A 12,039-nucleotide genomic window follows, 5' to 3' on the forward strand; every position below is an offset into this window, starting at 1 on the left:
GATTACTCACGTAGATAAGTTATTATGAAGAAATTGCAGTATTTACGAATCTCCAGCAGATACGTGATCCACAACCATTTGATGGAATCTAAGTCTTGCTTGGAAAACGTAGAAAGCTGAATGGGAGAAATTTTTAAGCCTACCGGATTATGAATTGATTGGTCTGTGTCCTAGTTTTATTTGTATTGCAAAATCATGTAGTGGGTAAATCGACGAGAAAATAACGCTTGCGTTGTAAGTCCTCCCTTAGTTATATGAGGCCCAATTACCCCTCTTCCCAACCCAATCTACCCAATTACTGATTACCCAACCACCCTTAAATTCCTAACCCCCAATATGTCGGCAATGCACTTGTAACGCCTCTGGTGTTTCGGGTGTCCGTGGGCGACAGCGATTGCTTACCATCAAGTGATCCGTCTGTTTGTTTACCGGCTTATACCATAAAAAATGGGATAAACGCTTGCACAACTATCTATATACTTACTAATAATATCCCTCTATACTTGTATACCTCTATACGAGTACTTGTTGTATAAAGCTGAAAAAACTTGTTTGTTTGAACGCGTTTATCTACGGAACTGTTAGTCCGAATTGAATAATTATTTTTGTGTTCAATAGTCCGTTTATCGAGGAAGATGAACGGCAATAAAACATCATGAAATGATGAATAGGAACCGAGCAGTGGGTGAAATTACCTAGAACATAATAATTACAATGATGTAAAGAAGTACCAGGTTACACCATTCATTTTTGGCAGCAATAAGCTAAACACATTAGACAGTAAACAACACACCATGGCATTGAGAATTCCCCTTTCACCGGTAAATTCATAAACAATATAAATCACACATTTCGTTTGTTCGCATAGATTTATACCCCCCATTAACTGGTTCGAGGAACAAATGATCATATTTTCTGGGGAAAAAGGCTCCTATTAGCATGGATAAGTGAAATAAAGTTGTTCTATGTAAGAAATTGTCAGGATTTGTTTGTATGGAAAGGAATTTGATTTGTTTATTCAAATAATGGTAATGATGTTACTTGTTACAAAAAAGGAGTTGTCGGTTGTTTTGGTTTTCGTATCAAAATAAATAGTATTGAGGTATGTAATTGTATTGACTGCCACCGCACGTTGGTGTTCGATTCCCGAGTCGGGCAAAGTATTGCTGGGCATTTTTTCGAAAAATTCAGTAGTAGCACGAAGTCTGGAATTGTGTCCAGTATATGGCAATAGGCTCATCCCCTATTACATGGGACATAAAACACAAATGGTGAACAGTGGATGTACAATTGTACATTCTATAGCGGCAACACGTCCCGTAATGTGCACCTCAGCCTACACCCCTTCGGGGATAAAAAGCGTGACGTTAACATTGACTCAATAAACACCATACACACAGCAATTACTCTTCTAACCACAGAAAGAACAAGAAAGTCAAACGAAATTAGACCATAATGACAAATAGCTTCCTTAAAAACAATGTCACATTGAATGTCGGTTATATTTCACGCAGTTTTTCTATTTAACTGTCGTTCAATAAATGGGGAACGGTTAATGTTCTAATCGCGTTTTGCATGCTAAGGAACGCGGCGGCTGTGCCCTTTGCCCTAAACAAATGGAACTTCAATTCGTATTAGATAAGGTTTAATTTAGGTTGACATATTTTTTAGACGTGGATACTATTGGTTTACACACAAATTATGGTAAACAAAACCAGTATATCATGGTCTTGCTTTGTATGATGTTTCCGTATATTCAACGGTCTATTTATATTGGATATACATCGCTTGATGTGCAGCTGAGTACTACCTGCTTACTTTTTTATACCACGACGGTGGCAAAATAGCACACGGCCCACCTGATGGTAAATGGTTACCGTGGCCTATGAACGCTTACAACACTTGGGGCATTACATGCCTACCCTTAAGAAACCTATGTACTCCGTTCTTGAGGTACCCCATATTGTAGCCGTTAATATTCGTACTAGTGTTTGAAAATATCTGTATGTAATTAGGTATGTTTACAATGAAAACAAAATGTCTAGAGTAGAGTAGTTTTGAAGCCATAAAGAATTTTCTGATTAGTTTTTTAGATATCTGGAGCAATGATATAAATTAAGTGACTCTTATTCGATGCTAAAAGAATTAGTAATCAATTATGTAAAGGATCGCCAGTGAAGTACATTTCAGCCTTAAGTTTTTAATTGGACCTACATTTTTAAGCAACATATACATTTATACAGATTTCAGGTCGTTACAAAATTTTAACAAAATTCTTCCATCGAATATTACGATTGCAAAATTTTCTCTACCGGTATCGAATTATAATTTTCATCAAATAATTCTATTGACAATATGTAATTAGCAGACAATTTCTACTCATACGTTTAGTACAATCTCATCTATTATATAAAAATAAGTCGGGTTTTCCTTCCTGACGCTATAACTCCAGAACGCACGAACCGATTTCCACGGTTTTGCATTCGTTGGAAAGGTCTCGGGCTCCGTGAGGTTTATAGCAAAGAAAATTCGGGAAAACTTCAAGAGAAAAGCAGAAAAAAACATTGGTGGCGAAACGGAGTTCGCCAGGTTAGCTAGTCTCATATAAAGTGAACATCAATTTTAATTACAATCTTTCACCAAAATATCACGCGCCCATCTTCCAGAACCATCATAAAGAGAAATAAAAAGATTATCATTTTAATATAATGTCTATATTACGTACTGACAATACTGCAATTACGTGCATTCATTTCTATTGCAAGCTGTCATTTCTATTTAAGTATATTTGCTTTTGATTTTACTTACCGGTAACGCACTTGTAACGCCTCAGGTGTTCATGGGCGGCGGCGATTGCTTACCATCAGGTAATACGTCAGCTCAATTACCGGCGCGTTTCATAAAAAAAAATTGCAATTTTAGAAACAAAATTAAAAATAAACTGAAATTTTACACACATTCACACGGGATTTCTGCTAATATACACTTTTAAGCTATCTCTGTATATTTGTCTATCTACTTAAACAATTATCTCTATAGTTATGTAGAGATACATTTTTTATGGAATAGGTGGCAAACGAGCAGACGTGTCACCAGATACTTACTTATCTAAACTCAAATAATTTATTCCTATTAAACCATAAACAGGTAGGTACTTTTGAAAGCAAATAATAGTTTGTCAGTCTGTCCGTCAGTGAAGCTAGGTGCTCGTTCCAAATTGTACCTTTAAATGGAGAAGAACGAGAAAGAAACTCCATTTTCTAAAATTGCATAGTACACTTTTTACCCAAATAACGCAGACGAAGCCGCAGGAAGAAGTTAGATGTTTAAAAAACCTGAATATTGAATCAAGTGAAGACACGGTAATGCGATTACTAGTGATGTGCCACTCAATATCCGAGTACTATGCAATAAAATATCCGAATCGATGCTCGGAAAATTTAATATCCGAAACTCATATATTATGAGAAGGTACTTGCAAATTTTAGGATATTGGATATTCAACGTTTCTATGAACTGCAGTTTTCGTATTTGTTCAAAGAAGTTGAATGAACTAAGAAAACAAAATAAAACGTTTCTGCATTTGAAGAATTGTTGCCACTGCTGACCAAATGCGTCTTCTCGCACGGAGAAGGTTTGACCAATAATTACCAAGCTTGTTCAAACGCGGGTAGGGAATTTTAAACTTACTATTAAAACTTATAAAGCCCCGGTTTCATCACGATATTTTCCTTCACCGTTTGTCAATGATGTCTAAATAAGATTAGAAAGAACATTAGTAGGTTTTAAACCAGTACTCTTATGTATGAGAAGCGGGCGTCTTTTTATTTTAAAATATTAGACATGTATTTTTAATTTTCTTACAGTAATAAAATAAATACTTTAGAAGATAATAATATATTGATTTAAAATATCGCGTAACGACACTTCTAGGTGTGTTTTATACGTAGCAATTACGTATTTGCTCCCAATCCTACACTTTGATTCGTTATATCTAAGTATTGTTTTATATGACAAAATAAAAAATACGTGTCTAACATTTTTACTTTGCCTAACTGACGTACTAAACAGATTTTTAATTTTCGTACACAGTCATCATCCCTTTTATTAAAATTCTCTGTAAAAAAATATCCGCACAAAAATATCGACATGTCACATCACATATAAAATGCAAACATTGTGTTTACCGGCACTCTGAAAAATTTCCGTTTCAGTAGCACATTTCTCTAATACATTATTGAATGTATAATTCTCCGATGGTTCCGAAATGTGTATTATATTTAGATTTTGTTTACCACACCGCAGCTATGGCTGTATTCAAGGTTTTCCCGAAAACGTGAAAAACGGGGGCAGATGTGAATTTATAGTGATGGTGCTGTGAGTGATTTATTTAGTGTTGTGCTACTGAGTTAGAGGAGGAGTACGGTATTTAAACGTACGTGTGATGAAGATTGGTTTGGTTTAGGAGTAAGAAAGTCAAAGTCTTTTTTTCTTTTGACGATGACGTGTAAAAGAGTTACATTGTTACCTATATAATGCAAAATAAATATCATTTATCATTTATCATTTGAAGTTGCGTTATATTTTTGAGGCAACCGAATACATGGATCGTCTTATGATAAGTGATCAATGCTGCTCTAGAATGTTTTTTTTTTTTAGTACGTTATTAATGCTCTATCCTTCTCCGTATGAGATGAGGCCTTTGATCAGCAGTTTCCACTTCTAGGCTGTTGTCAGCAGTGTCCTCTTATAAGCTGTTGTCAGCAGTTTCCACTTATAGACAGATAGTTCTACATAAAAATACAAAAACAAAATGAATCTAATCCTTCTATCAATACAAATACACAATCTTCATCCAATATTTACAACCCTCTAACGATACAACCTCATACACATACATACATACAAACATTCCATTCCGTATCCAGCCCCAATTCCATTCCGTGAGCAATATTTATGTAAAACTCCAGCGACTCCATTCCTACCCAATCCACTTTAAGAATAACTTCCGCGGCAATTAGGATTCATGTTTAAACAATGATGTATTTTACCATTGCTATAATTACCTGCTTTTAGATTGGAATTACGTAACGGCGCAGGTTGTTGTTTATGTCCGGTAGGCTTATATTTTATTTTTATTCGATACTCTTGCACATAATGCAAAAGGCAAACTTTATGGCTCAGATGGAACCTAGTAGGAGCAATGCCTGAACCGGAGCTGCGGACTACCTGCCGGGTTTACCGGGGCTCCAGCTCGAAAAGCAGGAGTAGGAACGGGGCGGTTTTTAGTCAGTAAGAGTCTGACACTCCCTCTCGCATAGTCCAAGGCTTAATGGCTAGCACTATCTGACAGTCCACCTTAGCACAGTATATCTGAATATGTAACCTTTTCCATATGTTTTATGTTTCCTTAGAAGAGGGAAATAAATACAAAAATACTGTAGGACCTAAAAAAAAAAAAAATAAGTTAGGCAATATGCCTAAAACCTTATGTTAAATGTTATGCTGCAAGTCGCTTCAAAATTGTTTTAGCCAAACGCGAGGAAATCGCATACAAACACACATACAGGTCAAACTGAGAACCTCCCATTTTTTGACGTCGGTTAAAAACGTGAAGACCTATTTACCTTCAAAGCTTTTAAGGATACTATCCTGAAGCCGAAATATTAAATGAAACTGCCTCAGTGACCCCGACCTCACTAAGGAAGACAATGACCTCAGTACATTGACCCCTGAGTGCGTGTAATCAAGAAAATGCAAGTGTAACCCAATGCAGGGGAAATCTGGGGGATTATGTTGCTAGATTGTGAGTAAAAGTTGGTATTATACTAGTGGTTTAGCGTGGGTTGGTCTGGGTTTTTGTAAGTAAGAGGATTTGTTATATGTTATTGGTAAATAATCCAAATATACAGGAGATGAATTATTTTTGACAATTATTGTTATTTCTTATTCTCCTCTTATAATATCTTCTAATTTATTTGCTTGCGCGATATGGAGCAGATACGGAGCTGCGGAATATTTAGCGGGTTACTGGGGCTCCGGCTCGAAAAGCAGGAGTAGGGACGCGGTGGTTTTTAGTCAGTAAAAGTCTGACACTACTTCGGCCTTGACCAAGGCGGAAGAAGTCATTGGATGATTATCTCCAATCTAAATAATTTTCTTCCGGGATCCGAGACAGACTCATGTTTCTCGGATGCAGGACTTCGGTGTTTTTATGGTTATATCTACTGTAAATACAGGGTTATAAAGAAGTTGTAGTGGTTTTAGGAGGCGGAGCGGGCTTGTCCCATTAAAGAAAATTATAATGCTGCAGCTGCAATTGTTTTTTGGCTTGTCTTAAATAGTCTAAATTCTTCTTTGTGTTAATAAAGCGATTGGTAAAGGCATGGTTAGCTAATAAGGTTTTTGCTAGTTATTGTCATGGATTTACAATAAAGCACCTTGCGTCAATGAAATTAGAAATCAATTCATCCCAAAACACTAAACTACTTTATTTCCATACATTCTATTTATACATACAATACTTGATCTATAAATAAACTACATAGAAAACATGTTGTCCTAACACAAAGGAATTATTTGTCTCATTTCGGAAATTGATCTTCTTGGTCGAGGGAATGGGAACGTTCGTCAAATTGAATCACTTGGCCGGGCGATAGAGGTCGTCGACCCAATTCGGTTTTTCGGTCGAGCAAAAATGGCATTAACGTAATAGGTGTGCTAAGGTGTTTTGGCTGATTTTGCCATGGTGCATTAAATGGGTAATTTTAATCTTATACTTAGAGAAGTAGGATGTTTTATTAGTAATTAGATGAGACTGTAAAATTGTGCATAAAATTAATTTATAATGAGGTATAATTTTGTTTTAAAGTTAAAGTTTTAATATTGTAGTCAAAAAATAATTGCAGGTAACTTAATGACGGGATAAAGTTTCGTAAAGGTACTTAGCTATTCGAGAGAAATAGTAGAGGATGTGACAGTAAAACAGTGAATTTATTTTTGCAAATACACAGGCACAAAACAGCACCCAATTTTTCTAATCCCCGATTTCCCAATTACCCTTAAACATTACTAACCACTAAAAGGTTGCAAACGCACCTCTGGTGTTTTGGGTATCCATGGGCGGCAGCGATAACCTGCCATTAGGTGAGCCGTCTGCTCGTTTACCAGCTTATAACATAAAAAAAATGTGACATGTTTTTATTAAAAAATAAACAAATGTCCTTCCAAATTCTCAAAAAAAAAACTAATGTTTTTTTTAACGAGAAACATGCTTTTTCTTAACTGCCCCAATTTTTCAATCACTAAAAATCACAAATCCTATAGAAATTCAATTTGCCATCTTTAAAACCACAAACTGCGCTTCCCATTGATAAATTGTTCTAACACCATAAACTTTACTTTTACTATTAATTCGAAGGGAAACCATAATTTTCCTCTTACACAACATCAAAAAGAAAAAGTCTCAGATCTATGTACAACTTATGTTCGATTCTAGATCATTTAAATAGCGAATCAGGAGCGTTCCGTTGACATTGATCTTGTGGCCACCGTCGCACGCGCAGAGCAAATAGTTATTATTTATTTATTTGTATTTATTTTATTTTATTTTTAAAGTGAAGTGCTGTGGTTTTTTTATTGTGTACGTGACTTTTTTTATTGAAGGTGAGTTTTTTTTTCTGGTTGTTTTAAAGTTATGTGTTATTTATTTTAAAAAAATAATGTCATTTTAGTTTATTTTTATAAATAAGCTTTATAATTAATACGTGCAACGTATTGAAACCACAGGTTTAGTCATTTCAAAGAGGTCTTTGATGTTTTTTTCGAATTTTTCTCCACGTTACTTTGACCATGGCATCAATTGTCTTGATTTTTTTTTGAAATTAATGATAATTTGTATGTTTGTTTGTTGTTCCTTTACTTCAGAACAGCTGAAGGGATCGAAATGTAATTTAGAACAGGGGATAATAGTTTATATACATCGGCCACTTTTTACCCAATAGAAACGCGGGCGAAGCCAATGGTAAAAGCTATATTTTTATTCACTTCCGGCCTTTGATACATGCTGTCATGCTATGCCTCGAAACTTATCTCAGAATTATCTTAGTACAGGTATTATGAACTTTCATGACTTACCTAAAATGAAACCTTAACATAATATTTTTAAGGTTTCTATTTAGATCGTATCCTGGTTTCCCTACATACAAGTACAAATGCAACAAGATGATTGATAAAAATCTTAATAGATTTTAAACTCTGATATTTTGGTACAAAGTTGATAATCGAATAAAATTTTATATAGAGTAGTTTGAGGTGCTGGTGTGTATACAAATTGAAATTCAATCTGTGCATGATGCACTCTGTTGTGTTCAGGGTTGGCAGGCGATGAAAATAGAATTTCAAACATAATCTTATCTTTTACTTAAGTAGGTACTTTGTACCGCTTTGTATTTGACCATCAATAAAATTATTAAAAAAATATTGTTTGTATTGTGAAGACGCAAATGTTTTTATGTAAAGGGTATGAGTTATCAATAAACGTATTTCAAATTAAATCCAAATGGATGACGGTGATAATGTACAGAATAACTACAGAAAACAAAACAAACTAAATTGTTATTAAGTATTCTGTATTGTAAGCACTACTTTTATGAAAAATGTAATTGGAAGCTACTGCCTCTTAGTTCAGGAGACAGAATGTTACGTAGTTTGGATGTTGTGGTATAGAAATAAATAATTATTAATTTATTCTCTACTGATCTTTAATAATACAATATAAAAATATTATTTAAATTCAGTTTTATAGTTTAATTATCTACTTGAAATAAATGGTCTTACTCTAATTTTGTTAACGGTAAAATAAATTTTCAGTGATGCTATCTGTTAAAAGCAGACATATAATATTATTACATGAAATAAATGTTATTTCATCGCCAACCCTGTCTCCCACACAGCCCAGATGCATACGATATGATTATTCAGTTTGCTCGATTTTGATATAATATTCCATATTTGTATCCAGATATTATGATACGGATCATTCGGTTACCGTTGCTATATGATTTAGTTGTTTTGTCTTATCTGGGATGAATCCTTAATGTGAGAAAGTAATTTTTCGGTTTTAGCCGAGTTCCAAAAACTTTATTTTTTGTATACAATCTTCTAAATAAGATTAGCTACTTTTACGTAAGTAATTACTGATTAAAATTTTGGAAGAAATTCTACAACATTAATTAAAAAAATATTATCAGCGGTTAACCATATATACGTATATACATAGTTTGCCAATTTAAAAAAAAACGAGCTTTGGAATGAGCAAATTCATAGCTTTAATAAAAACTATTTTTTTTATTATTGTAATATTTGCTTTGACGTTGAAAAGTGTCTTCGCGGCCTATTTGAAATAAATAATTTTGACTTTGACTTTGAGCTCATGCTTCATACATCTAAAAAGGGCCAATCACTAAAATCAATTCAAAATGAATAGTTCTTCCAATTTGAACTTTACTTCACTACAAGTAGTAAGACCTACAGATTTCTAGGTCTCTAGACACAAGCCTGGCCCACGTTACCCATGTAAAGTGGCATCACCACCGAGCCAGTGATTACCATCAGCCACCACATAATTACTGGATGGTTTCTCAGGCGACAAGTTAAACCACGCGTCATTTTCACGGTTAGAGCAGCGAAAACGTAATCTCTATGTAATTAAGAAAACTAGCGTGTTATTAAAGGTAGGTTTATACTGGTATTATGCAGCTGCGGACTACCTACCTTTTTTGAGGGGGAATGGGAATCATCCAATGACTTCTCCCGTGTCGGGCGGGCCAGGGGGAGTGTCAGACTCTTACTGACTAAAAACCACTCCGTTCCTACACCTGCTTTTCGAGCCGGAGCCCCGGTAAACCCGCGCATTGGATCATGTTCCCCTCCTTACTTAAAAAAATCTTGGCGTTGTCTACACGGTTGGCGCAGTGGTTGGGTGACTGGCTGCTGTGCTGCTGGCGTATCGTGGGTCGATCCCCCTGTCAAAATGTCAGAATGACATTTTCTAAGTAAAATACCTTTATTAATCCGAAGTCAGGAAGTTTGGCGGTTACACCTCTGTCCCTCGAAAGTGAGGTGTGAGGCTTATATGGACTTACGATTCAACTGTACAGTTCGACTATATAGTTACTCGTATAATGAAAGGTGTGTGCCAGCATTAACGATCTCAAATCAAACAGAATAAAAATTAGTATTAGAACTTGAAACGGGATATTTACCATGTTTTTCTATTTATGAACTGGTTCATGTCGTCCGTGATCATGGCGCTTGCAACAGTTTCGAAATATCTGAAACTCATAGAAATAGACTCATTATTTTCAGTTGAAAAGAATATAATTTCCATACAAAAATGAATTCTTTACAAAATTATTCATAAACACAGGCATACACGGTATATGAATATTAGTTTCAATAAATTATATTACTGTTTAACCTCATTCATTGTCAAAATTGCGCATCCAACGACCCATAACAGTTATCATACCGAACAACGGTTTTATTTGAACTTAAAACCAACGAAGTGTAGCACCACTAATTCACAAACTTCTACAGTTTGTTTCTATTAGATTGACATTACATTTTCCAGTTAAAAATCAAGTTATAAGGAACAAACCCATGGCGATAATTATGTGGCTAGTCTATAATATACTGCACGGTTGGCGCGGTGGTTGAGCAACTGGCTGGCGTGCAACGTGTAGCGGGTTCGATTCCCGCACGGAGCAACTCTTTGTGTAATCTACAAATTGTTGCTTCGGGTCTAGGTGTCATGTACATGTGAACTTGAATGTTTGTAAATGCAGCCATGATACAAGAGAAAATCCCAGCGTGTTACAACTTTTTTTAAATAGATAACATTGATCCCTGAATGTGTTTCTAAGCGTAAATCTCAAGAACAGCTGAACCAATTTCACAAATTCTTATTTGATTATATAAAAAAAAATCTACGTAATAAATAAAGTTAGCGAACCAAGAAAGTCATACAGAATCTCTTCCAATCACTAATGTTTTTCATAAAAAATCATAATATATCAAGTACTTACTATGAGTATAAAAGTAAATATGAGAGAGGCTCCAATAAATTTAAATCTCTGTATAAGACTTGGTATCTGCTTCAACCTAATTGGCTTAAAAAGTCAGGGAAAATCACAATTTATACCATGCAGCAAAACTTGCCTGGCAGTAGATACTCGTAGTATGAACTCAGCTTAAGCTTGGTCTAGAAACTAGATTCAGACAATTAGGTTTAAAGTAACAATCATAATTTTATTAATTAAATACATAATGACACAGCGTTGTGATTCAGATATTTAAGAGTGAAATAAAATTGTATACTGAATGTGAATAAATGTTTACATCGCGTAATAGAAATATTGAAAGTTATAAATGTGGGAGAGATAGCTTCGGCATGAATGGGCCGGCTCGACGGGAGTGATACCACGGCCTCACAGAAAACCGACGTGAAACAACGCTTGCATTGTATTTCGTTATTTGGGTATGGTTACCGGAGCCAAAATTTTCAGTCTTCCCAATCCTCGATTCTCCAACAACTCTTAAATTTCTAACCCTCGAAAGGCCGGCAACGCTTGTAACGTCTCTGGTGTTTTGCAGAAGAAAACTTTTTAGAAAACCTAAAGCTGCATAACTTTGTAGACCTAATATTGTCTAGTCATACAAGTAAACACTGACTTATCTAGACCACCTCTTACTGAGACATAGTACGCTACATAATTATAATTTCACTTCTTTCTAAACATTTCCTTCGAGATTGCATGGCAGCGTGCGTGTTTGTTAAAAAATAATTTCTATAATCCGTTCTGTGGTTGAAAGTATGGCAGAAGTTTGTGCTTTCAAGTAAATTGTGGGTTATTGAAGCATTGAGTAGCTGCTGGCATTTTACTTTGAACTCAATACTTGGTCGTTAGGTAGTTATTAGTATTGGAGCAGCTTTTATGGTTTTCCAAGAGTTATAGATTAGAGATTTTTTAAAGGGGG

Source organism: Spodoptera frugiperda, chromosome 13 (assembly GCF_023101765.2).
Source record: "Spodoptera frugiperda isolate SF20-4 chromosome 13, AGI-APGP_CSIRO_Sfru_2.0, whole genome shotgun sequence".
NCBI classification, from domain to species: Eukaryota; Metazoa; Arthropoda; class Insecta; order Lepidoptera; family Noctuidae; genus Spodoptera; species Spodoptera frugiperda.